The following is a 25,165-nucleotide window of genomic DNA, read 5'->3' on the forward strand; positions in this document are numbered from 1 at the left end:
GGGAAGTGAGCATGGAAGTGAAAAAGTTTCATGACAGGATTGTGATACCAACTCTAACGTATGGAAATGAAGCTTGGACATTGCTGGAAGGACACAAGTCAAGAGTTGGAGCAGTGGAAATGAGTTATTTAAGAGGAGCCTGTGGAGTCACATGGATAGACAGGCTGACAAATGAGGATGTAAAGGAGCGTTGTGCTGTGGATGTGGATGTGATAGGAAGCGTTAGGAGCAATACACTGAGGTCGTTTGGCCATGTGGAGAGAATGGAGGGTGAAAGACTGATGACGAGAGTGTATTTGAGTGAGGTGGAGGGGGGAAGAGGGAGGGGGAGGGGGAGGCCGAGGATGAGATGGAGGGATGGGGTGGAGAGGTATATGAGAGAGGGGGGTGTGAGTTGGGAGCGGGGCAGTGAAATGGCGGGGAACATTGCGACGTGGAGGCGATTTGATTGTGGCAACCCCGAACGGGATTGAGGCGACTGGCAATATATATATATATATATATATATATATATATATATATATATATATATATATATGTATTGTTATGTCTGCAGTCTCTACACTTCCAGAGGCTCCAACAGAAGTAGTACAGTATAGGAAGGACGTTGCCCAGTGAATTGTTCTTCTATGGTCAGCCTTTATGTGTAAAGCACACAAGATCAGCTGAGGTGAAAAAAAAATAAAGTTATTGGCTTCTTAATAGTTCACTGTCTTTATTTTCCAATTAATTCCGCTTAATGCTTTCCAACTTCACCACTATTTTCACAAGCACTGGAGCTATATACACCTTACTAACTGTAAGTACACTTAATGCTTGACAACACTTCACTATTTTTCACAAGCACCGATAATGTACAAACTTCAGTAGCACTTCATTGTTTGCCTCTGTTTTCACAAGTACCGAAAATATACACTCTTCACTGACACTGCACTACACTCACATTCAACTGAAAACCGACTAAACTTGAAATTGTCTCTTCCTCATCCTTATACAAGCTTGCATTGTTTGAGAATGATCTACTTCTCCACACTTCTCACGTATTCCGGAGAGCACAGTTACCAACTCGGAGACAACCAAAATATGCCAGCTTTCTTACATTACATAACACTAAATCATTTACCGGACAAACTTAATTTCAATTACATAATTTACATGAAATCACATGTAGTGCCACACATTTGATATTCATGTATGTGTTTAGTAGTACTGTAATTTTAAGTTAGATAGGGTGTACCCTGAATATTAGTTTATAAGTTCCTACCCTAAGTAGTAATTCATATGTTAATGATTAATGTAGGGTTAGCTTTATTTTTCATATGTATGTATCTCTGTATCTATGCAGTGGGTGATGTAATTGTGGATGTTGAGCTATGGGAATTCCTCAGTCAAGTCGAATAATGAAAGACAGATGCGCACAGCTTGTCCCCTTCCTTTGTGCGTCGTTGTTGGGCGCCGAGTTTAAACCTTAAACAGAATAATGATGAATATACAATTCTTTCCGTAACCTAGTTGTGAAATGTTTGCTAATGAAGCTGCTAGAACCCAAATACGTAAGATTAGCAGTCCAAAAGGCCTAAATAATGTCATTTGTGAGGATTTAAAGTCCCGTTTATCTTGGCCGTCACCAGATGGCATGAGCTGCTCTCAGATTCAAATTGAGATAGTGATAGAATCAGTATCTAAATTAAGTAAGGAATAAATCTCAAATTTTCCCCAGTTCAATCAAAAGTCCTGGCGTCATGGGTACACTGCTAAATAAATTGTAAAGAGAATTGAAACCCACCATATTTCAAAAACACCACTTCATTTGATTTAGCGGTGGCGTTGCTACGCTGCCCAACATAGTCACTCGAGCCCCAGACGTCGTATCTAATGGACGTTTGTTCAGGTGAGCCGTCCACATTACTTCTTCCTCCCCCTCTTTTTCTTTGTTTAATCCTTACTTGTTATGGACTCTATGAAGTAATATTGTTGAGAGTTTAACGTAGTGTCACTCGAGCCCCAGACGTCGTATCTAATGGACGTTTGTTCAGGTGAGCCGTTCACATTTCTTCTTCCTCCCCCTCTTTTTCGTTGTTTAATCCTTACTTGTTATGGACTATATGAAGTAATATTGTTGAGAGTTTAACGTAGTCACTCGAGCCCCAGACGTCGTGTATAATGGACGTCTGTTCAGTCCCCAAAGACACCGGCGACGTCAGTGTGAGCACGACGTTTTTCCCATAGTATTGTCCAAGGACTTGAGCATACACACATTACACTATCCATGAATTATTATTATATAACCCAAATGTATTAGTATTATTGATCTATCAAGTGAATTTTATTTTGTAAATAAGAAATAGAAATTTGAAAGTGATGTAATCTGGTAACGGAAGAGCGAAATTCAAAACCATTAACCGTTTTCTTTCTTGTAACTAAGGAAGTTAGAGCGTGGAAGGGAACTTAGTGATTGTGAACAATGATGTAATTTTGAAATGAACCTCGAGGCTAAACAAGCCCGAGGGATTATGTACTCTTAGTGATTGTACAATGTTTGAATAGTACGTCGAGGCTAAATAAGCCCGAGTGATTACGAATTCTTAGTGGTATGTTTCTTTTCTGAATTATTCCTCGAGGCTAGACAAGCCCGAGTGATTATGTATCTCTAGTGATTATATAGCAATGATGATTATGAACTGTAAATAGTACTGAATTGATATTGGATTCTAGAAAATTACATGATGAGAGTATATTATATGGATGAAAAAGAACACAAGTAATCATTCTTATTAGTTCGAGGCTATGCCAGCCCGAACAGATAACCCATGCTCGTAAAAGGTCCCTGGCTTGAGGCTATTGTTGAGCCCAAGAGTAACTGCCAAAAGAAAGTAAAGTACAATAACCTCATAAATCGTTGGTATGTATCAAATTGTTTCGTCTAGTAATAATGTTAGAGGAATGATCATCCAAAACCTTGGTAACATGTACAATCTTCTCTCATATATACTAAAAAGGGTCATGTAATTAAAAATGTTTTGTGGAAACTAGCATCAAGTTATTAAAGTAAAGTATATATCATTTTCTTTTCTTTATTGGTGTACCTAATCAAGGAAATTGTCCTCAAGCCAAATTCGCTCCCCTTCCAATTCAAGATTCCTTCGCTGAGGGAACGACAACCACCCGTGGTACTGACTAAATCTAAGCTCGGCCAAAAACTACAAACGCTACCACAATTCTTTCTTTTCTTAAATATTTACCATCTACTATACTAAGTCGAGTACCACTTATAGCATCACACTGGGTGACAACCGGTGGGATAAACATTTACAGCTTTACACTGGTGAATACCGGTGGGGATAAAATTTTCAAGTTTTACACACATACATAAAACATTATAGAGAAAAATAACACAAAATTAATGCACAACTTACGAAATAACTACGCTCACAAACAGCAGGCAAACTGGCAACTCTGACTCGTACCGGATCTAGCTACCATAAACATCGGGAAATACTGAGATGCTTATCGAGCACCTAACTGGCAAATCCCGGTTCTTAACACTACCCCCATCCCTAGTTCTTTATCATCCCAACAAAACTACACAGTATATACAAACATAAACCTTAATCCTAAAGAAACATCTAACTATACACGAAATAATCCTTCAGCTTATCAGGTCTTCTTCTGTGCCACTTCCAACGACGACCTTGGTCCTCCACACAGTCCACTCCTCCTGGAAGGTATTGGTCCTCTTCCGGATGCACGTCTTCTCCTGGGAAAGTGTCACCATCCTCTTGCACTTCAGCTCCTTAGCCCTCTTCAACATCCTCGGCTGTAGGAAAGCACGATTCCTCTGAGATGCCCCAGCTGTATTGTCCTTGACCATGGTGCTGCCACAGACAGTTCACGTGAACCACCTTTGGGCAAGACTTCCTGCTTTCCCGCATCCAATATGTTACGTCTGATAGGCAGTCCAACACAGTGTAAGGCCTGCCCCATGGGTTCTGCATCTTCGGTGACTGCCCCTTCTGTTGCTGAGGATTGTATAACCAAAATTGGTCACCATCCTTGAAGCTCACCTCACTTGCCTTGGCATCATATTTGTACTTCATCACCTCTCCTGAAAACTTTAAGGCATCTCGCACTTGGTGATGTACCTCAGCCAGCCTTTCCTGAAGATGCTTCACATAGCTGAAGGTGTCTGTAGGCAGCTCTACACCAGGTGGTCTTCCCATTAACAAGTCAAGGGGTATACGTAACTCGTGGCCCAACATCAGTTTTGCAGGGGTGTAGCCGGTAGACACATGGGATATAGACCGATAAGCCATCAGCAACCCAGGTAAATTCTGGTTCCATTCTCTTTGTCCATCTATGCAGTACATGGCCAGTTCTAGTCCCAGAGTCCAGTTGAATTTCTCCACCATCCAATCTGATTGTGGCCTTAGCAGGGTCATCCTGATCTTCTTGATCCCCAATAACTTGCAGCATTCACTGAACACAGCAGACTCGAAACTTCTACCCTGGTCTGAATGTAGTTCTTGTGGCATCCCCAAATGACAGAACTGGTCAACCAACAACTGAGCAACAGGAGCAGCCTGTTGATTGGGGATGACATAGGCTTCTGGTCACTTTGTGAACTAGTCCATGGTGACACATACAGTATACTGTATACCAGTTTCCTCTTTCAGTGAGTGACAGAGGTCCAGCAATGTCCACCACTACTCTTTCCATCGGTGTACCCACTTGATACAGCTGGAGAGGGACGCAACCACATTTCTTGGGTCCCTTCTTGGCACAACACACATCACAGGCCCGACACCACTCTTCAACATCCTGAGGCATGCCAATCCAGTAGAACTTCTGTCGTAGCCAGCTTAGCATTTTCTTTACTCCCAGGCGCCCACTAGTGATCTGGTTATGGGATCATCCAAGATCTCAGACATCATCTTCTTCGGAACCACCAGTTGCCAATACTTGCTGAGGCCATCGAGTGTCTCCCACTGATGCTCCAGTAGTCCGTTGTTCAAACGAAGAAGGTCTCACTGGCTTAAGTAGCTCTTGGTCGTGGAGCTTAAACTGGAAACTTCTCCCCAAGATGTATGCACTGTACTCCACTGCAGCCACTCTGGCAATGGCTGTAAATTGGCATCCTCCATCTTCATCCTCTTCAGGTCTTCTGCATCTGACGCTGGCCCTGTCACAACCATACAGTGGCATTTCTTGCCAAGATTCCCATTCCTTCTGCACTCTTTGCCGTCTGCTCTCCCGTCTTCTTGCACACTATTCATCAAGGTTCTCCTGCATTTCTTCGGTGGTGGGGTTTCTTGGGAGAAATTGGCTGGTTGTTGCTTGTCGTCACCAGCCTTCACTAATTTACCCTCATCCTTCCCAACTGAACACTAATAGCTGAAGTGTCCCACCTCACGACATGTCCAACACCCGTTTGTTGCAATCGACGGTTTCCTTGCACTGTTCCATTCTTGCTCCTTCCATTTGTAACAATCCACCTTCTTGTGTCCCAGCTTCCCACAGAACCAGCAGCTTCCTCTGATCTTCTCCTGTTCTCTCTTCTACCTGTTGCAATCCACTTTCCGATGTCCTGGCTTTTCACAGTATCAGCAACTTCCTTCAAAATGTTCCACTTCCCATACCTGCGCCTTTCTTGCCTTGAATCCTGCACTGACCTGTCTGAAAAGTGGCTGTACTGGACGTGACATAGGACTCAAACTCTAGAGCCCTGGCTAGTGCTTCTTCCATGCTTCTTGATTGTGCCTGCTTCACTTGCACTTTTAACTCTGCACTGTCAATAGCATCAATGAACTGGTCCCTCAGAAGAATAGCCAACAGGTTAGGTGCAGCTCCAGGGCATGCCTTGTATGCCATACTCTCCAAGTCATGAGCAAGCTGCTGTAGGGATTCTCCTGAAGCCTGTACACGGTTCTGAAATCTTGCTCTGTAAACCTCAGTTCCGTGCATTGTCCCATATCTGTGCTCCACTACGTCTACCAGGGTCTGATAACCGTTCCTTGCCATCATTGACATCTGACCCAGAATTTCCACTGTGGCACCCTTAAGGCTAGCAGCAAGCTGCACTGCCCTCTGCCTATCATCCCAACAATTCTGATCTGCAAGTAACTCAAACTGTGCACAGTAAGCTTCCCAAGATTCTCTGCCATCATATTCCTGAGGTTTCTTTTTAATTGGACCCTCATTATAGCCATGCACTTCACTGGTTTGGGGCCTAAAAACTGGGGCATCATAATTAAGCCCAGGACTTAAATCTCCTACATTGTGATTATTCAACCCCGTAATGCTACCTTTAGATGCTTGGAATCCGTCAAAATTCAATGTACACTCTCCAATCCCTTCATATACTCCCTGTACAGTCAACTGAGGCTCAGCAGTGTAATATTTCTCTACAGCCTCCATTTTCTCACTAATTATCTTCACATGGTCTACTACATGCTTTAAGTGGCTATCGACATGCCGTCTGCACTCCATCACTATTTCTTCACTAATTGTCTTCAACTGGTTGTCTACATGCTGTTTACACTCAGTCACATTATTGCTTACCTCATGCTTCTGCTGCTCTAGCTTGGCATCTACTCCTCCTTAAACTGTTGCTGCTCTTCCTTCATTTCCCCCATGAATGCTTTAGCTGTCCATGCACCCTCAGTTGTATTCCCTCTGTTGCTCCTGTAATGCTTCTTGAAGTTCTTCATATTCGTATCGTTCTTTTTGTTCTTCACATTGTGCCTCTAGTTGCTCAATCTGTGCTTGCAGTTGGACACTTTGTGCTTGTAATTTGTGCTTGTAACTGTTCTTTGAAATCTTTGTTTTGTGCCTGTAATTGTTCTTCTGGTTCTTCACTCCGTGCATTCAGTTGTACACTTTGTGCCTGTAATAGCTTAACAATTGTTGCCAGGGACATTTTCTCCTTCTGCCCAGTGCAAGACCTTGTTTGCACACCTCCTGCTTCCATGCCTAAAGTTAGACTCACTACAGCACTGAAATTATCCACACTCCTGACACCAGTGTTACGTCCACAGTCCCCACACTGCCACAGGCTCCAACAGCAGTAGTAGCCTACAGTATAGGAAGGACGTTGCCTAGTGAGTTGTTCTTCCTATGGTCAGCCTTTAGGTTTACAGTACACAAGATCAGCTGAGGCAAAAATAAACACTGGCTTCTTATAGTTTACTGTCTTTATTTTCCAAATAACTCCACTTAATGCTTTCCAGCTTCATTATTTTCACAACACTGGAGCTATACACACCTTACTGATTGTAATTACACTTAATGCTTCACAACGCTTCACTAATTCTCACAAGCACCAAAGATGTACAAACTTCAAAAACACTTTACTCTCTGCCTCTGTCATCACAAGTACCGAAAATATACACACTTCAGTGACATTGCACTACACTCACACTTAACTAAAAACCGACTGAACTTGAAATAGTTTCTTCCTCATCCTTATATAAGCTTGCAATGTTCGAGAATGATCTACTTCTCCACACTTCTGGTGTGTTCCAAAGAGAGAGAGCACAGTTGCCAACTCGGAGACAACCAAAACTTGCCAGTTTTCTTACATTACATAACACTCTAAATCAATTACCAGACAAAATTTCAATTACATAATTTAACAAGCAATCACATAATTAAAACATATAGAGAATAATAACACAAAATTAATTCATAACTTACAAAATAACTTCGTTCACAAACAGCAGGCAAACTGGAAACTGACTTATACCTGAGCTAGTTACCGTAAACATCGGTTAACACTGAGATGCTTATCGAGCACCTAACTGGCAAATCCCGCGTCTTTACAATATATATATATATATATATATATATATATATATATATATATATATATACACTCTTGTAAGATACCTTACTTTTCTATGCAATGTACCTGCTTTATAAACTTGCGAATAAATAGATATCAGACACTTTCTGACAACAATTTCCCATATTTTCTAAAAAATACTAAGTCTTTATCTGCTTTTTCACTTATTATCTATACTCACAGTCACTGTCTGGTATTAGTACTTGAGGAGTGTGTGGTACTCCACGAAGCACAGGTAGATACAGAACAGCACTGTAATATATGACTTACACAAACCATGTTTTAGTAACCACACAATACCTACATCCTTCCTCTCTCTCTCTCTCTCTCTCTCTCTCTCTCTCCTGCCAGAGGGCCAGACGAGTTACCCTCGGAAAACCATAGGAATTTGCGTTTTGTATATTTATTTTTTGGTCTCATAACCAGTTTAAGTATTAATGGATTAAGATAGGATTCTCTACTATACCAGTGATCCATTATTTTATCACTGTATACGATAAATCAGCAAAACAAGGGAGTACGTCAGCGTTTGTTGACATTTATGACACCAGGCAAGTTTTGCTGCTATTCCACAACATTTTTTTTCCCTTTCTACTTGCACTAATTATTACAGTGAAATATCTCTCCCATTTCTTTACAGGCAAGATATAATTGTTATTTTCATATGTTGTGACTTTTCAAGAGATAATAAACTTTTTGTGTATTGTATGACCGTATTGTGACTTTATTGTTATATTTCAGATTGTAGTATAATTTTATTTCTCCATTCGAGGTAATGGTTAGCTGTAACAGATTGCTGATAATTACTCTGCATGTACTTTGCTAACCAGTGAGGTAGTCATTCTTGTATAGTTTTAAACAGCAAGACCCCCACCAGTGAGACCTTCACCTGTAACAATTTCATAAATTGAGATTGTTTTACTAGCAGATTTTGTAAAGGTAACTGATTATTGTTTCAGGTGCTAATCAGCAATATTTTATTTTGTTTTATAAATATTCACAGTAATTTTGAATTTCAGAATGCCGCGGAACATCATTTGTGTAGCCTGCTCCGGTAGTTTCACTCGATCTTTTTATACGTACCAGTCCTTTGTTAGCAGGACGAGCAAACTACGTCAGAGCTTGGTAGACAAGCCGACCGAGGCTACAAACAAAATGAACAGCCTGACCCATAAAGTTGATGTGCTGGAGGAGTTCATTGTGAGCAACGTTGGACACACTGTGGATGATAGCCCCACTGCTCGGCCAACTGCTGTCCAGGCTGACCATCCTTCTCATGCTGTAGTTACTTCTCCGCCCACCTACAGAACGAGTTCCAGCCAGTGCAGAATGGTGCCAGGTTTGTGGGAAAAAAGGAGCATCATTCCAGTAACCACATACAACATATTTCAGATTCTCACAGAAGTAGAGGCAGAGCCCACGGGACACGGTTTGTGGGGGACTCCATCATCCATGGTCAGTTGGTGGAATTTTGCAGCAGGGCACCCTCTAAACGGAAGTGTTTTTGTATTCCAGGTGCAAGAGTAGATGACGTAACAGAGGCTGTGGATGACATTTTTAAGAATGCGGAAAATGATAGCCTTGTTATCATTGTGACGTGTGCCTGCCTGATATTATGTATTAATCTTTAGTACACTTTAGATGTTCTTATGTATGAAATAATCGTTTAGTTGCCTTTGTAATCACAAGTGATTGTTTAGTTATTTTATATATATATATATATATATATATATATATATATATATATATATATATATATATATAAAGTCATATGCATACATGTACGTGTGAAGGACTCGTGAAACCCTGTTGACTTTTCCCACGTGCCCCTCATTTATAAAGACTTGCCATTTTTCTATAGTGTTCGGGGTGTGGACGTGTGTTTTGAAGTATCGTTATTATAGAAGCATTGTGAATTCAGCTCAGACAGCTTTTGGTACCAGTGTTTCCATAATTCATGATCGTTGTGTTATAACTATTAGCACATTGGGAATGTTTTGTGCATTTAAGTTAAATCGTGAAAGGGCGTCCTCAATCGCTACTTTTGCATCCGCCCTGTTTTCATATAAACACCACTGATACCATGCTAACGGGGGACTTTTCGATGGATGGTCGCGGAGAGGGCAGACGTGTATTCGTTGATCTCTCCTCTAGCATTCTAGGGCTGCCTCACCGGCATTAGTCTTGTACATAGGGTTAATAAAAGTTAGGTTAGCTAGTCCTAATTTTCCTCCCTGTCCTTAATAGAGATATAGTAGGTGTCTATATCAGTTTACTGAGCTTACCTTTGCTTACTCGCCTCTGGAGTGTACCCCCTACTGATCGCTCTGGGGTGTTAGATATACACAGGCACGTCCTTCCAAGAGTGGTTTGAGAGGGTAATCTCAGAGTAGGTGTGTCTTCCCCGGGTGATTTGTCCCTTGCTTGTTTTTCTCCCTCTTCCCACTTCCCCCATTAGGGGCGAGTGGTTACATTGTCGGACTCCCCTGCCGCCTCCCCCACCTTCAGGGGGGGAGGTGGTCCGGACAACTATAGGCATGACCGGACTGACCACCCCCAGACAAACGAACACCAGACTCGATCCCCGCTTGACGTCCCTGTAAATAATGCAACCTATGTCACTCCGCATGCACTAGGTTCCGCTCGCCTGTCCAGGCTCAATCCCTTCCTTATCAAGAAGGTGATTGACCACTGTGCGGGACAGGTGGAACAAGTAAAAAAACTTGCAAACGGAGATCTCCTAGTCAAAACTGTTAACTTGGCACAGGTAAAAGATTTGTTGAAACTGCATAAATTCCACAGTTACGATGTCGAGCCGAAAATCCCAGTCTCCATGAATTCTTGCAAGGGTGTTGTCACTTGCAGGGATCTCATGGCGATGAGTGAGCACGAAATCGTAAGTGAATTGGTGCACCAAGACGTAATTGATGCTAGATTTATTACTCGTTACTCGGAAGGCATAAGGACGAAGACAGCAACTATTGTCTTGACTTATGCCAAAGTGTCTCTTCCTAGTTCTGTCAAAGTTGGATACGAAATTGTTCACATTCGGCTTTACATCCCTAACCCTTTGCGTTGCTTGAAATGCCAGCTGTATGGTCATGGTGCCAAGATTTGTCAGGCTTCCCAGCCAGTGTGTGACAAGTGTGCAAGCCAGGGTCATGATGCAGAACATTGCACATCTGAGACAGTGTGTTGCTTTCACTGCAAGGGCACTCACTCCACTTCCTCTAGGGACTGTCCCAAGTGGAAGGAGGAGAAGGAAGTCTGCACAGTGAAAGCGACAGAGGGCATTTCCTTCTATGATGCTAGGAAGAAAGTGAAGGAGTTGCATGCAACTCCCAAGCCTAATATCTCCTATGCATCGGCGGTTGTGTCCTGTCCCGTGATGTGCACTGTGGAGACACAGACTGACCTTACCTTCGCTCCTCCTGCCGCTCGCCCCACCTCTCAGTCTAGATCCCCTGTACGTTCCAACTCTCTTACAGACATCCCTGTCGCTACTTCCTACTCTCAGGCTGCCGCTGCTCCTTCACAGTCGGTGCGGCCAAAATCGAAGTCCGACAAGTCTGATAAGATTAATCTGACCATCCTCACCAAGCCGGCACGTCCTCATGTCCTTCCCGCTCCTCGTCCAACGAGGGAGGTAAAGAATAGCTCTTCCTCGGTGGAGTCTGGGAGCCTCGTTATTGACGAATATATGGAGGTCTCCATGAGCAAGCACCGGGAGAGGTCCCCCGGTAGCCACTCACCTGTTGGCAGGTGGCATAAAATAACTAAGAGCACAGGCCACTCACATAAATCTTAAACTGTCGCTTTCACTATATTACAGTGGAATTGTAGAGGTGTTGGGAATAATTTACAAAATATAGCAATCTTGCTTTCGATACACAGGCCAGACGTTGTTTGTTTACAGGAGAAACGCCTGGAGGATCATCCTGATCCCCCACAGTTCAAACACTATCACTCGAATAGAAAATATGAAGGTCACGGAGTTGCCATATAGACACACAAATCACACCCACAAACGGAAGTGATTCTAAATTCTACTCTGGAAGCTGTCGCATGCAGAGTAAAATTTAATAACACGTATCTGTCTATTTGCTCTCTGTACTGTCCTCCACATGGCCTCACTGACAGTGATGATTTAAATTCACTATTTGAACATCTCCCTGGCAATAAGTTAGTGTTGGGCGACTTTAACGCCCATCATTATCAATGGGGTAGCTTGAGGATCGATGGTCGTGGGGAGCAAATAGCCGACATAATACTACAGTCTAACTTCTGTCTTCTGAACGATGGTAGAGCGAGTCGTGTAGATGATCATACTGGTAACTTTTCGGTAATTGACTTATCTCTGGCCTCCCCTGGCATACGTCAAGATTTCTCGTGGGACCCTTATGACGACTCATTGGGAAGTGATCACTTACCCATCTGTCTTTCTTATACACGCGACATCGTTTCGGACCCTCCACCTCCAAAATTTAACTATAAGAAAGCAGATTTGGGATCCTTCTCAAGGATTGCCAATTTAGATATATCTTGGGAGACCATAGATGTTAAGGTCGAAAATGTAACTACTTCCATATTACACGCAGCTGAGGCTGCTATTCCCAAGACTTCTACAGTTCATGTGAAGCATAGAGCACATTGGTGGACGCCGGATTGCCGACAAGTATTAACCCTAGAATGCTTACGTCGGGTTAATTTCCCTGTTCAGCTATTTATTTATTAGCTATTATACTATGATAAGAGCTTTGGAGCTGTCCTTCCCTATACCTTCAATCCTCCCTCCCCCCTACCTACATAGGTAGTGGTGTGGTTTCATCTCGCATTTATCACCATGATATTTGGGTTTAAAGTGTTTTTTACCCGACAAAAGCATTTGTGTTACATTTTGTTTATTTTTGTGTTTTCCTTTTTTTCCAGGTGTATAATTAGTTTCTGATTAAATTAAAGAGACTAAAGGGTGAAAACAATCTAAAAGAGTCTAAACTGACAAATAAGGTGTTTCACAAGTATAATGTGGATTAAGTGTGTTTTACCCGACAAAAGCATTTGTGTTACATTTTTTTAAATTTTAGTTTTTTCTTTTTCTTTTTTTTCAGGTGTATAATTAGTGTATGATTATATCAAAGAGACTAAAGTGTACAGACACTAAAATAGACTAAACTGAAAGAAAATGTCAAAAAAAAAAAAAATTCTCCTGGCGAAAGCAGTACTGCGAGGATAATAACATAAGCATTCTAGGGTTAAGGAAACACAATAGGAGATACAGGATTTTTGATAGTCAGCCCACTGAGGATAATTTTATTGCATACAAAAAGGCACGGACTGAGGCAAGGAGAATAATAAGAAGGGCCAAACATGACTCCTGGCGGTCCTTTGTGTCCATGGTGACTCGTACAACACCATTAAGTAAAGTCTGGTTCACCATAAGAATATTAAATAATAGAGGCCCATACTTCCCTGTCACCACCGTGCAGGTGAATAACACCATCTGTGACGAGCCCGTGGACGTTGTTAACATCCTCGTCAAGAGTTTTTCTCATGTAAGTAGCTCAGCCAATTACGATCCATGTTTTCAACACCATAAATGCACGGCTGAGCTACAGATCATAGACTTTGCCACAGAAGACGTAGACCCCCCATACAACCAAGAGTTTACACTAGATGAACTGCTCCTTGCCCTTAAATCCTGTAAAGACACCAGCCCTTGGCCTGACACCATCGCATACAGTATGATCCAGCATCTTAATCAGGACAGCCCGATTAAGATGTGAGCATTGTACAATGAGATTTGGGAGTCTCGAATGTTCCCAAACTCATGGCACACTGCGCACATCATACAGATACCTAAAGAGGCTGGTCATCTTATGAATCCTACTTCATTTCGTCCTATTGTGTTGACTTCTTGTCTATGTATGGTCATGGAACGTATGGTTAATAATAGGCTTCTTTTTGTTTTAGAGTAGAAGAATTTGTTAAATGATCAACAATGTGGCTTCCGTAAATAAGGAAGTTCACTAGATCATTGAATGAATTTGGAGCATTGTATTTCAGAGGCGTTTGCCAATAAAGAATTCATGATAGGGGTGTTCTTGGACATCCATAAAGCCTATGACATGACATGGCGACACAGTATACTAATGAAGCTCTATGTTTATAGTTTAAGAGGAAATTTGCCTATTTTTATTTGCTGTTTGCTGATGATACAGTATTGTTGAGTGAAGATGAATGGGAGTTGCAAGGTTTGGTGAATGAATTTGGGACAGTGTGTAGGAGGAAAAATCTGAAAGTTAATGTAAACAAAAATAAAGTTATGGTGTTTGAGAGGAATGAAGTCACAGAGTGTGCAGAGAGGTTGGATGGTGAGGATATGGAGAATGTGAGTGCATTCAAGTACTTGGGTAGTGTGATGAGTAAGGATGGAACTTTGGGGGATGAAGTGCGTGAAAGGGAACAGCAGGGAAGGAAGGTTGTTGGTACACTGAAAGCAGTGATGAGAAATAGGGAGGTGAGTATGGAAGTTAAGAAGTCACTGCTTGATAGTATTGTGGTCCCTACCTTAATGTATGGAAGCGAGGAGTGGAAATGAGTTGTTTGAGAGGAGCATGTGGAGTGACGTGGAGGGACAGGTTGACGAATGAAGAAGTGAAGGAACGTTGTGGGGTGGATGTGGATGTGGTTGAGAAGATTAGGAGCAATACACTGAGGTGGTTTGGACATGTGAAGAGAATGGAGAATGAAAGACTGACTAAGAGGGTGTATGTAGGTGAGGTGGAGGGAGGGAGAGGGAGGGGTAGACCGAGGATGAGGTGGAGGGATGGAGTAGAGAGGTATATGAGGGAGGGGGGGTGAGTTGGGGGGAGGGTAGTCAAATGGTGGGTGACAGTGTGACTTGGAGGCGTTTTGTCTGCGACCACCCTTTGCGGGATTAGGGCGTCGGGCTATAGATAGATGTATAGATTTCAAATTTCTTAAGGGACAAGACTTTCTCTGTCAAATTGCCCCGCAACGTAACATCAGATATATTTATCCAGGAAAACAGGGTGCCGCAGGGAAGTGTGCTTAGTCCTGCTTTATTTAGTATTATGATCAATGATATTCTGTCATCAGCTCCCATCCCGAGGAACTTAAATACTCGCTCTATGCTGAAGATTGTGCAATATGGCACTCTTCCCATAATGCACAATATTCGGCTGGGCGGATTCAAGCAGCCCTTGACTCCGTCCACCAATGGGCCTTGCAGTGGGGATTTAAGTTTTCTATCTCTAAGTGTACTAATTTGTGCTTAACTTTGGATAATCAGGCGGTACCTTTTCAAAATTCTGTAAAGTTTTTGGGAATACGTTTTGACCGTTGTTTGAACTTCAAAATTCATGTTAATAATTTGCTTGCACATTGTGATAAACCGTTAAATGTCCTCAAGTACCTAGCGGGTACTACAAGGGGTGCTGACAGAAAATCTTTATTAATGGTGTATAAGTCCCTTATTCGATTGAAGCTAGACTATGGCGCACAGGTGTATGGCTTGGCATCTGATGCCATGCTGAAGGGTTTGGATGTGTTGCAGAATAAATGTTTGCGAATGTGTCTTGGAGTCGTCTGGTGTACCCGTGTAGCTCGAATAGAAGTGGAGGCGAATGTGCCTCCCCTTCGTATACGCCGAGACCACCTGGCCTTACCATACGGCATATGAACAGCAAGGAAAAGTAATATCAGAAATGTGGCCTGTACCCCCCTGCGTCCATACCACCACCTTCTGTCGGGGGTGCGTCGGCCACTTGCCATTTGCCTCCACTTACTAACTCAGGAGCTTGGTGTGGACCTCAGTGACTGTGACAAGTTGGTTTTTAAAAATATAGGACATTGGGAGCCACCCGGCTTTACTGTTGATGTATCATGGCTCCCAGCACCAAAGGCCAAAGCGCAGGAGTTGGAGATCCACCACTTGTTTCGTAACATCATCAATCGTCTCTTGGGGTCCTACCAATTGTACACCGATGGCTCCAAGTAGAGTGAATGTGTGGGTGCTAGTGTATGGTCGACTGAATGTGCCCTCAGGTATCGGTTGCCAACTCATACATCTGTGTTTACCTCCGAACTTTTTGCTATTGACAAACCCATAGACTATGCTCTAAGTTCTCAGCATGACTCATTTGTCATATTTTCAGACTCAAAGTCAACCCTTCAGGCAATCGAATCTTGCACTACGGACTCGAACGAGAGCCAGGGCTGCATTGTTAATAAGTTGCATTCGTGCAACAAGTAATTCACGCTGATCTGGGTGCCTGGTCATTGTCGCATCTATGGCAATGAGCAGGCTGACTTACCTGGAAAGTCGGCCATAGAGCTCGAGGAGACTTGGGACGTTCCTCGTGATCTACTATCGAGTCTCTCTCTCGGAAAGAAATCAATAAATCTTCTGTGGCAAGGTCAGTGGACCAGACTAAATATTCGAACGTGTAAGCCATACCTGGGCGACTGGGCCACTGCCAACCGTCCCAGTCGCCTGGAAGAAAAAGTGTTGGTGCGATTATGGCTTAATGCCACCATGCTTAAGCACATGAAACCTTATATTGAAAAACGATTCCCACCCCACTGTGACATCTGTGATGCAGTGTTATCTATCAGTCATATTATCCTGCACTGTCGGCAATTTATTCGTGAACGCGCTTCACTTATAAATTACTGCAGTGCAGCAGACGTCCTCCTCACACTTTCCACCATCCTGGGTGATGGGGACATTGATATGACTGATAAACTGATGGCTTTCTTGAGAGAGACCGGACTGATCAGAGTGATGTGACTTTTTTACTGTATGGTTTTGTTTTTTATCGACTGTAATTATGCATATATTGTACTATTAAATAGGGTTGACAGTTGAGATATTTGCAATAGTTCCTCGTTCCCACTGATCTGTTTATAATAATGATGTCCCCTACATTAAACCCCGTTCCTCGACTGACAGTCACCAGCTGATGAGATTAACTGTGCAATATAGAAAAGCATTGGGCAGTTGCAGTCGATGGTGGTCTGTTGGGCGAGGTCCTTCACTTTTTGTACATATTTATGTAAATACCTTCAACCACGTTGTTTAAGTTATTTTAATTAGGGCCGACAGCTGACGTAGATGGAAATTTTCCTGACTCGTCTGGTTCCCTTTCATAAATTAATGTCCCCTATATTAGGTTGTGCCTCGACTGACAGTCAGCAGGTGATGAGTGCAGGTATGTAATGTATAAAGGCATTACATATCTGCAGTCGATGGTTTTATGTTAGTCGAGGTATTTTTACCATTAGTGTAGGTCTAGCTATTTGTCTCTGTAGTATTTAGTATAGGTTAGCGATTTGTCTGTTAGGTGATTAGTTTTAGGGTCTTTTGATTAGGTTTTTCTTTATAATATAAGGTCTAAAAAATATAAAACCAAGAAAAAAAAAATCTTATATATATATATATATATATATATATATATATATATATATATATATATATATATATATATATATATACACGTGTGCATGAATGTGTGTCTGTGTATATGCATGAAAGTGTGTCTGTGTATATGCATGGAAGTGTGTGTGTGTGTGTGTACGTATGCGTGTGTATATATATATATATATATATATATATATATATATATATATATATATATATATATATATATATATATATATATATATACGGCCTTAATGACCAGGGGCTTTGGCCCCACTGATCGATAGGCCAGAAAAAAAAAAATGCTGAAGTTAGTTGGGGCTCAAATTTTCATGAGCAGGATCTGTTAACCCATTGATACCCAGTGTCCTCTATAGTGGACTGAACTGGGCATTTTCAAAATTTAATAAAGAAGGGAACCCCCGGGTAGGAACCTACAAGCTTCGTGACTGTGAGCTGATAGGCACAGGGCGGTACACTTAGTACCCTTCCAGCAAACTCCCTTGCACAGGAACTCTGTGCACTAACGGGTTAAGGGAGTACCTTAATACTTGTTTTCGTTCATGTTATGCAAGCTCCACTGTTGAACCGCATCCATACCCGCACACCCGTATACCTGCAACTCAGATAAGTCTTAGTTCGTATATCCTAGTTGGGAATTATTATTTTTGTTGTTGTTATTACTATTGTTATTATTATTATTATTATTATTATTAGTGTTTTTATGGGTTTGAGACCCCTCGTGTCCTGCTCAGCATTGTATCTATTGTTTACTTAGTTTCAGGATTTCAGGGTATTATCTTGCATAAAATATTTAATTTGTTTGGATAATATTTCTTTTGTGACATATCTAGTCATTACTTTTTAAAAATATTTGTTCGTTATTGTTAATTCAGTATCCCTTTTGTAAAATTTAATTTGTTATTATATTATGTTTTTGTTTCTATTTTTTTTTTTATTCCCCCTAGTTCCCCGCGATTTTATCATTGATCGTGGGATGAGAACCTGAGTTATTGCTCTGAAGTGTGCCTTTCTTTGCTTCAAATTTCTTTTTCATCCAGTATATTTTTTATTGATTCTTTATAACGCAGTCAGATCATCATAAATACTTCGATATTCTTTGTGCCACTTCAGAGTCGTAACAAGAAAATGGCTTAACCTCGCCAGGATAATACTCTGAAGAATCCTGTGTTTATATTTATTATTATGAAATTTTTGTAATGTATGGGTGTAGGTGTTAAACATATTGTTTCGACAGCTGCCTAGAGAAACTGTTTCAGTGCTATCATGGAGGGCCAGAGTAGTGATAGCATTGTGGCTCCACTGCACATTATTAACGAACAGGATGCCCGAGATTTTCTTAGGAGCGCACCAAGAGAGGAAAAAGTTAGACAGTTAAAGAGACAGGAGTTGTTGTGCGTAGGTAAAGTTTTGGATATCACATCTGAATCTTCTAAAAAGTCCCCCCTTGCAAACTTATCTGTCACCAGTTATTTGGGACAGACCCTTACTATGTTCCTCCTTCATTGCCTGACCTCGAAAGAGAAGAATCAGAGCACTTATCTTATGAGAGCCTTGTTAATCAAACTGTTGTTCATCGGGGAGAGATTGATTATAATGAAGCACAAGCCCAGCGTGATCACGAGCTTAGATTTTTGCAGCTCAGATTTCAGATGCAGAGGGAAGAGACTAGAGAGAAAGAGAAAGAAAGAGAACTAAGAGAGAGAGATGAAAGAACTTAGAATGAAAGAGATGGAAAAGGAAATTGAGTTAGAGAAGATTAGATTAGAACAAAAGAGATGTGGTCAGGAAACAAGTTCACTTCATCAACCTGTAAATCTGACTCAGCTAGTTCTTGCGTTTGATGAGAACCTTGTACTGGAATTCTTCGACCTCTTTGAACAGGTGGCCGAAGGCAATCGATGGGATAAGGATTTGTGGGCTTCATATGTACAAAAAACACTTAAAGGTAAGGCTTTGAGGGCCTGTGATAGTTTAACAAAAGATGAAGTTAAAGATTATGAAACTTTGAAAGCGGCCGTACTTACAACTTATGAGTTAAGGCCTGAGGCTTACAGGCAGAGATTTAGGAACTGTAAAAAGCGCCCTCATGATACTTATAGTGACTTCTCTAGGAGGTTGTCTGATGCGTTTCAGCAGTGGATGCTGAGCGAAGACGTTAAAGATTCATACTAGAAATGAAAAGAGTTAGTCATTCTAGAGAGCTTCATGGAGAACATTGACAAATAATTGATGATTTACTTGGCTGATAAGAGAGTTAAAACTTCTGCTGAAGCCGCAGTTTATGTAGATGATTATGTACGGTACTGCTTAAGAATTTAAATAAACCGAAAGAAGCTCCCCAGATGTCCTCTCCTAAGCAGAGGTATCCCTCAAAGACCCAGAAAACTCCAACTGTGAGTTCAAAGTCAGCCCCTAACTCCCACTCACACAACTCCTCCAATAACAACCCCAACACACACAAGCACCATACGCACCCACACTCTCCCCGATCATCTCGCCTCCCACTTACTTGCTCGTGTTGCAAGAAATTTGGCCATACTGTCAATAGGTGTTGGTGTAACCCTGGCGTTTCTAAACCAGTTTTGTCCCTCAATCTCCAGTGGTTACAACTTCATTTAACTTTCCCGTCGTGTGTCAGGGAAGTTCAAATGTTTTACCCCCTTCTAGGGTTTCTGTTGTCCCGGAAGGTGGAAGGAAGGAGGCCACAGATGTTTCGGAGCCTGTTATTTCAGAAGGTGTCGTACAGGCGGTGACGTGCAGTGTTACCCCTGTGTCCTCTTACGCACCCTTCCTCCACAGTGGTTTGGTGGTGGATGACGGTGTCCAGCATCCCGTACGTATTCTATGGGACACTGGTTCATCTATTTCTCTGTGGGTAAAGCCTAATAGTTCTGTTTCTGAAGGTTCCATTGGAAAGTATGCTCTAATCAGAGGTGTGACTGTTGCAAAGACTGTGCCATTGATTGCTTGTGAAATCAAGTGCCAGTTGTTTGATGGTCATGACTGGGTGTTGTTGATTATCTTCCTGAGACTGGTGTTGATTTAATTTTGGGGAATGATTTAATGAGAGTTGAAGAAATTACCACTCCAGTGTTATCAGAGGTGCCTGTACCTGAGGTTGCACCAATAGTTTCTAAGGAGGAGGAGGTGTTCCCTGCCTGTGCAGTGACATGGGCTATGTTACGTGCGACTGAGAGTCAACAGGCAGAATCCCCTTGTGATCTGTCCTGTGATATTGTCCCGGGAGTATTAGATGATGTTCCCAAGGTTAAGAGAGTAGATTGCCTGGGTGATGATGATATCATTTCGTCTGATACGTTTATGGGTGTTTCAGAGGATGTTCCACCTGTTGCACTGGAGGAGGTGGATATTGAAAAGTTCAAGGAGGTGCAGGCTAGTGATGAAGAAATTCAGAAACTGAAGTTGAATGCTGTGGATAGTTTTGAGGAAGAGAAAGGTGGTTGTTTTTATATGAAGGATGGTGTATTGTGGAGGTGGTGGAGACCCCCACATGTTAATGCTGATGACGGGATTTGGGATTATCATCAAGTGGTGGTGCCAAGTGTTTGTAGGCAGGAATTGATGTACCTTGCTCACTCCACCCCCTCTGCAGGTCATATGGGTGTGAGGAAAACCATGAAGAGGCTGCACACATAATTTTACTGGCCTGCATGGCAGCAGATGTGGCGAAGGCGGTAAAGTGTTTTCATACTTGTCAGGTGGTCGGTAACCCTAACCACAACATACCAAAGGCACCTCTTATCTCCATTCCAGGTATAGATACACCCTTCTCTCACATTATCATAGACATAGTTGGTCCCTTGCCTCGTACGTCCATCGGTCACCAGTACCTTCTCACCTTTATTGACCCCTCCACTAGATACCCAGAAACTATTCCCTTACGGACCATAAAGGCCAAACCAGTTGTAAAAGTTTTGCATAACTTTTTCACTAAATTTAGTTTGCCCTGGGAAATTCATTCTGATAGAGTGTCTAATTTTCTCTCCAATGTTTTCCAACAATCCTTGGCACAACTTGGTGTCTCCCACATAAAGAGCAGTGCTTACCACCCCGAATCTCAAGGTGCCCTGGAGCATTACCATCAGACGCTCAAGACGATGCTTCGGAAGGACTGGCTGGAGCACATGAAGGACTGGGACCATGGAGTGCCATTTCTACTGTTCGCCACGAGGGAGGTTCCACAGGAGAGTTTGGGCTTCTCTCCCAATGAGCTCGTGTTTGCCCACCGAGTCCGAGGTCCCGAGTTTGGTTAAGGAGACGTCGAGCAGCAGTGTGGACGAGAGCCACACGTACATGTATGTATACATGTACGTGTGAAAGACTCTTGAAAATCTGTTGTCTTTTCCCAAGTGCCTCTCATTTATAAAGACTTACCATTTCTCTACAGTGTTCAGGGTGTGGACGTGTGTTTTGAAGTATCGTTATTATAAGAACATTGTGAATCCAGCTCAGATAGCTTTTGGCGCCAGTGTTCCTGTAATTCATAATCGTTGTGTTATAAATATAAGCACATTGGAAATGTTTTGTTTACTTCAGTTAAATCGTGAAAAGGCGTCCTCAATCGCTACTTCTGCATCCGCCCTGTTTTCATATAAATGCCACTTTTACCATGCGCAAGTTAGTTAGGGGCTGAAATTTTCGTGAGCAGGGTCTGTCGAGGGAGTACCTTAACCCCTTCGTGGCCGAAGGCCCGGAATTTTCCGTGCACGCCAGGCTGACGCTGGGGCCATTTTTGGAAGTTTCGAAAATTTATCTTTTTTTCTTGCGATATTGAAGAGAAAGTTCAGATGTACCTAACAGTGCAAATCCCAGCTTCATAGACGCATTTTATGGCTTGCAATGGAGCGTAGAAGTTGCAGAAATATTGGCAACCGATATCGCCGCCCAGGGGTCTAACGCAACGCAACTAGGCAGATGTTATTTTTTTTTACCTCCTAAAACAATGCAAATGGTGCTGAAATGATGTGTATATATGAGATATGATGATATCGAATGATTTCAGTACATAATCTGTTATGAATGGCTGGAAAAAAGTCATGAATACTTTTTTACCTTATTGATATAAAATATGTTTATGGTAGTTTCGAGTTATTTTTTACGTTATCGTTGTGCCCATGCTTGGAAAAGGGAGCGAAAGAGTTGAACTTTCGGTCCTAAATGAGAAAACTGCATGTCCTCAAAGGCTAGACTCTGCCACAGGAGAATGAAGTAGAGGGTCAGATCCGATTAGCAATGTGGAAGTTTAGTCGCAACTTCGGGCTCCCACACAACGAACATGGCTAAAAATAGAATCGTAATGCAGTTTCAGAAGTCTAATTATTACGAATACAGATACAAAGCAGAAATAAAAAAGTTTACATACGGGGGAAAACGTATTTTTTTCCCTGATAACATGTTCATCTTTATCATTTTACGTTTATCTTTATGATTTGACCTTGTTATTTTCGCAATATATATTGCTGTGTAGTAAACAGGGTGGTTGTATGTGTTTTGCAAGGGAGGAAAAAGATTGTATTTTCTGTCTGGATCGAGATAATGGATGTAACTATGTGTTTTTAGGCATGGCCACAAGCAAAAAAAATCGCACATCCACTCATCATGACAGCAGGTGCTGAACTGACAGATGATATGTGAGAGGGTGAAGTCAAGGTCAGTCTCATGTCCCAGATTTTCGTTCACTTCCCGAAGGTTTTCACAGTTTTCTATAAGTTGCACTGCATCAAATGATCCAAACCATTACAGCAAACCTGAGCAAATAGGTAAAGATACCAAGACAAAAATGCATTTTTCACTTATCATATCTTTTTTGTATGTGCATGGATTACTTCATAATCGTAAATAGGTGGTTGTGTGTGTTTTGTAAGAGAGAACAAAGATGATATGTTCTGCCTGGGTCGAGATGATGGGTGTAGTTGTGCTTGTTTAGGCATGGCTAGGAGCGAAATAATCGAAAATCCACGTATCACAGCAGCAGGCTTTGAACTGCTTGAGGAGGTGTATGGGAGTGTAGTGTAGGTCAGTGTGAAGACATTCAGAACGTTTGTTCACTTCCCAAAAATTATTGCAGTTTCTTATAGGCCGCGCTCAAATGACGCCTGTGGCCATTTATCGGTTAAACATCATTCGACGCTGGTGGCCATGGAGGAGTTAATATTTGTTTTCGTTCCTGTTTTGCAAGCTCCACTGTTGAACCGCATCCACACCCGCACACCCATATACCCAGAGCTCAGATAAGTTTTATTTCATATATCCTAGTTAGGGATTATTATTATTGTTATTAATACTATTATTATTATAAACAGTGTTTTTATGGGTTTGAGACCCCTCGTGTCCTGCCCAGCATTGTACACTACCTATTGTTTGCTTAGTTTCAGGATTTCAGGGCATTATCATGCATAAAATATTTAATTTGTTTTGGTAATATTTCTTTTGTGACATTTCTAGTCATTATTTTTTAAAATTATTTGTTCGTTATTGTTCATTCATTATCCCTTTCTAAAATTTAATTTGTTATTATATTAAGTATGTTTTTTTCCATTTTTTATTCCCCCTAGTTCCCCGCGATTTTATCATTGATCGTGGGATGAGAACCTGAGTTATTCCTCTGAAATATGCCTTTCTTTGCTTCAAATTTCTTTTTCATCCAGTATATTTTTTATTAATTCTTTTATAACGCAGTCAGATCATCATAAATACTTTGATATTCTTTGCACCAATTCAGAGTCGTAACATCATTCATACAGGAACCAATGATATCATGTGAACCCGATCCGAGGAGCTGATGGAGAAGTACAGAAAGATGATCCAACACTGCAAGGAGAAAACTAAATATATTTTATTTTCAGGCGAACTCCCAAGGATTAATGCAGGAAATGCCTTCTTCAGCAGAGCATTTAATATAAATAACAGAGTCAAGTCACTTTGCTTACAGGAAGGAGTTGAGTACATCGACACGTGGAACCAATTTAATGCACAGTGAACACTATTTGTGAATGATGGACTGCACTTGAATGCCGTTGGTTCTGCCCGTCTTGGTCATTTGCTTAGTGATGCCGTAAGTTTTTTCTGGAGAAAAAACAACAATCATGGGAGGCAAACATAGATGTCATAAAATCCAATAAATCAGTAAGTAATGGAAGCTCCCAACATTGGAAAACACATTAACCCTTACACCGCGGACATGTTTCCCAATGTTTTGCGTGTTCCGCGGGGTTATTCGGGCTCCGACAGACTCTCAAAAAATATTTGCAAACAATCAGTTATTGGTCCTAGATTATTAAAATTACATATGCATATGGCACATACCTTCAGCTTTCTCCTGGGATGTTTGTTGAGCCTTCGTCGATTACCGTAGGACTTGTGGAGACCTCTGAAGTTGGGTAACGAAGTCTCCACTTTACACTTCCTGACAACCCGTAATATGATTACCACAGCCAGATATTAACACTATAAACACTACTCTATGATTATCAAGTAGTTTGGGATCCATACTCCAAAAAAAAAACAGTGAAAACAATGAAAATTATGAGCGCGTATGACCTTCCCACTTGCGCTAGTTCACTGTTGGTATTTTGTCATTTATTATTCATAAAACCCTCACACTTTATATTTCTATTACTATATAACACTTATATATATTTACAGTCTTTATCCATAAGTTTCCTTCAGTAGTATTAGTTTATTGTCACTGAAGGGATTCAACTTCTTTCAGTAAAATACGTAGCATTCACTTTCTCGTCCTGTATACCAGCATTGAGAGTGAATGTCACTTTCATCTTCACTCTCATAACTCATAGTATTCATACATGCTAGAGTGAAACTTTCACTTTCATTACTCC

The sequence above is a fragment of the Coenobita brevimanus genome, chromosome 46 (genome assembly GCF_032717465.1).
Source record: "Coenobita brevimanus isolate Jiangsu-jjx chromosome 46, ASM3271746v2, whole genome shotgun sequence".
Lineage (NCBI taxonomy): Eukaryota > Metazoa > Arthropoda > Malacostraca > Decapoda > Coenobitidae > Coenobita > Coenobita brevimanus.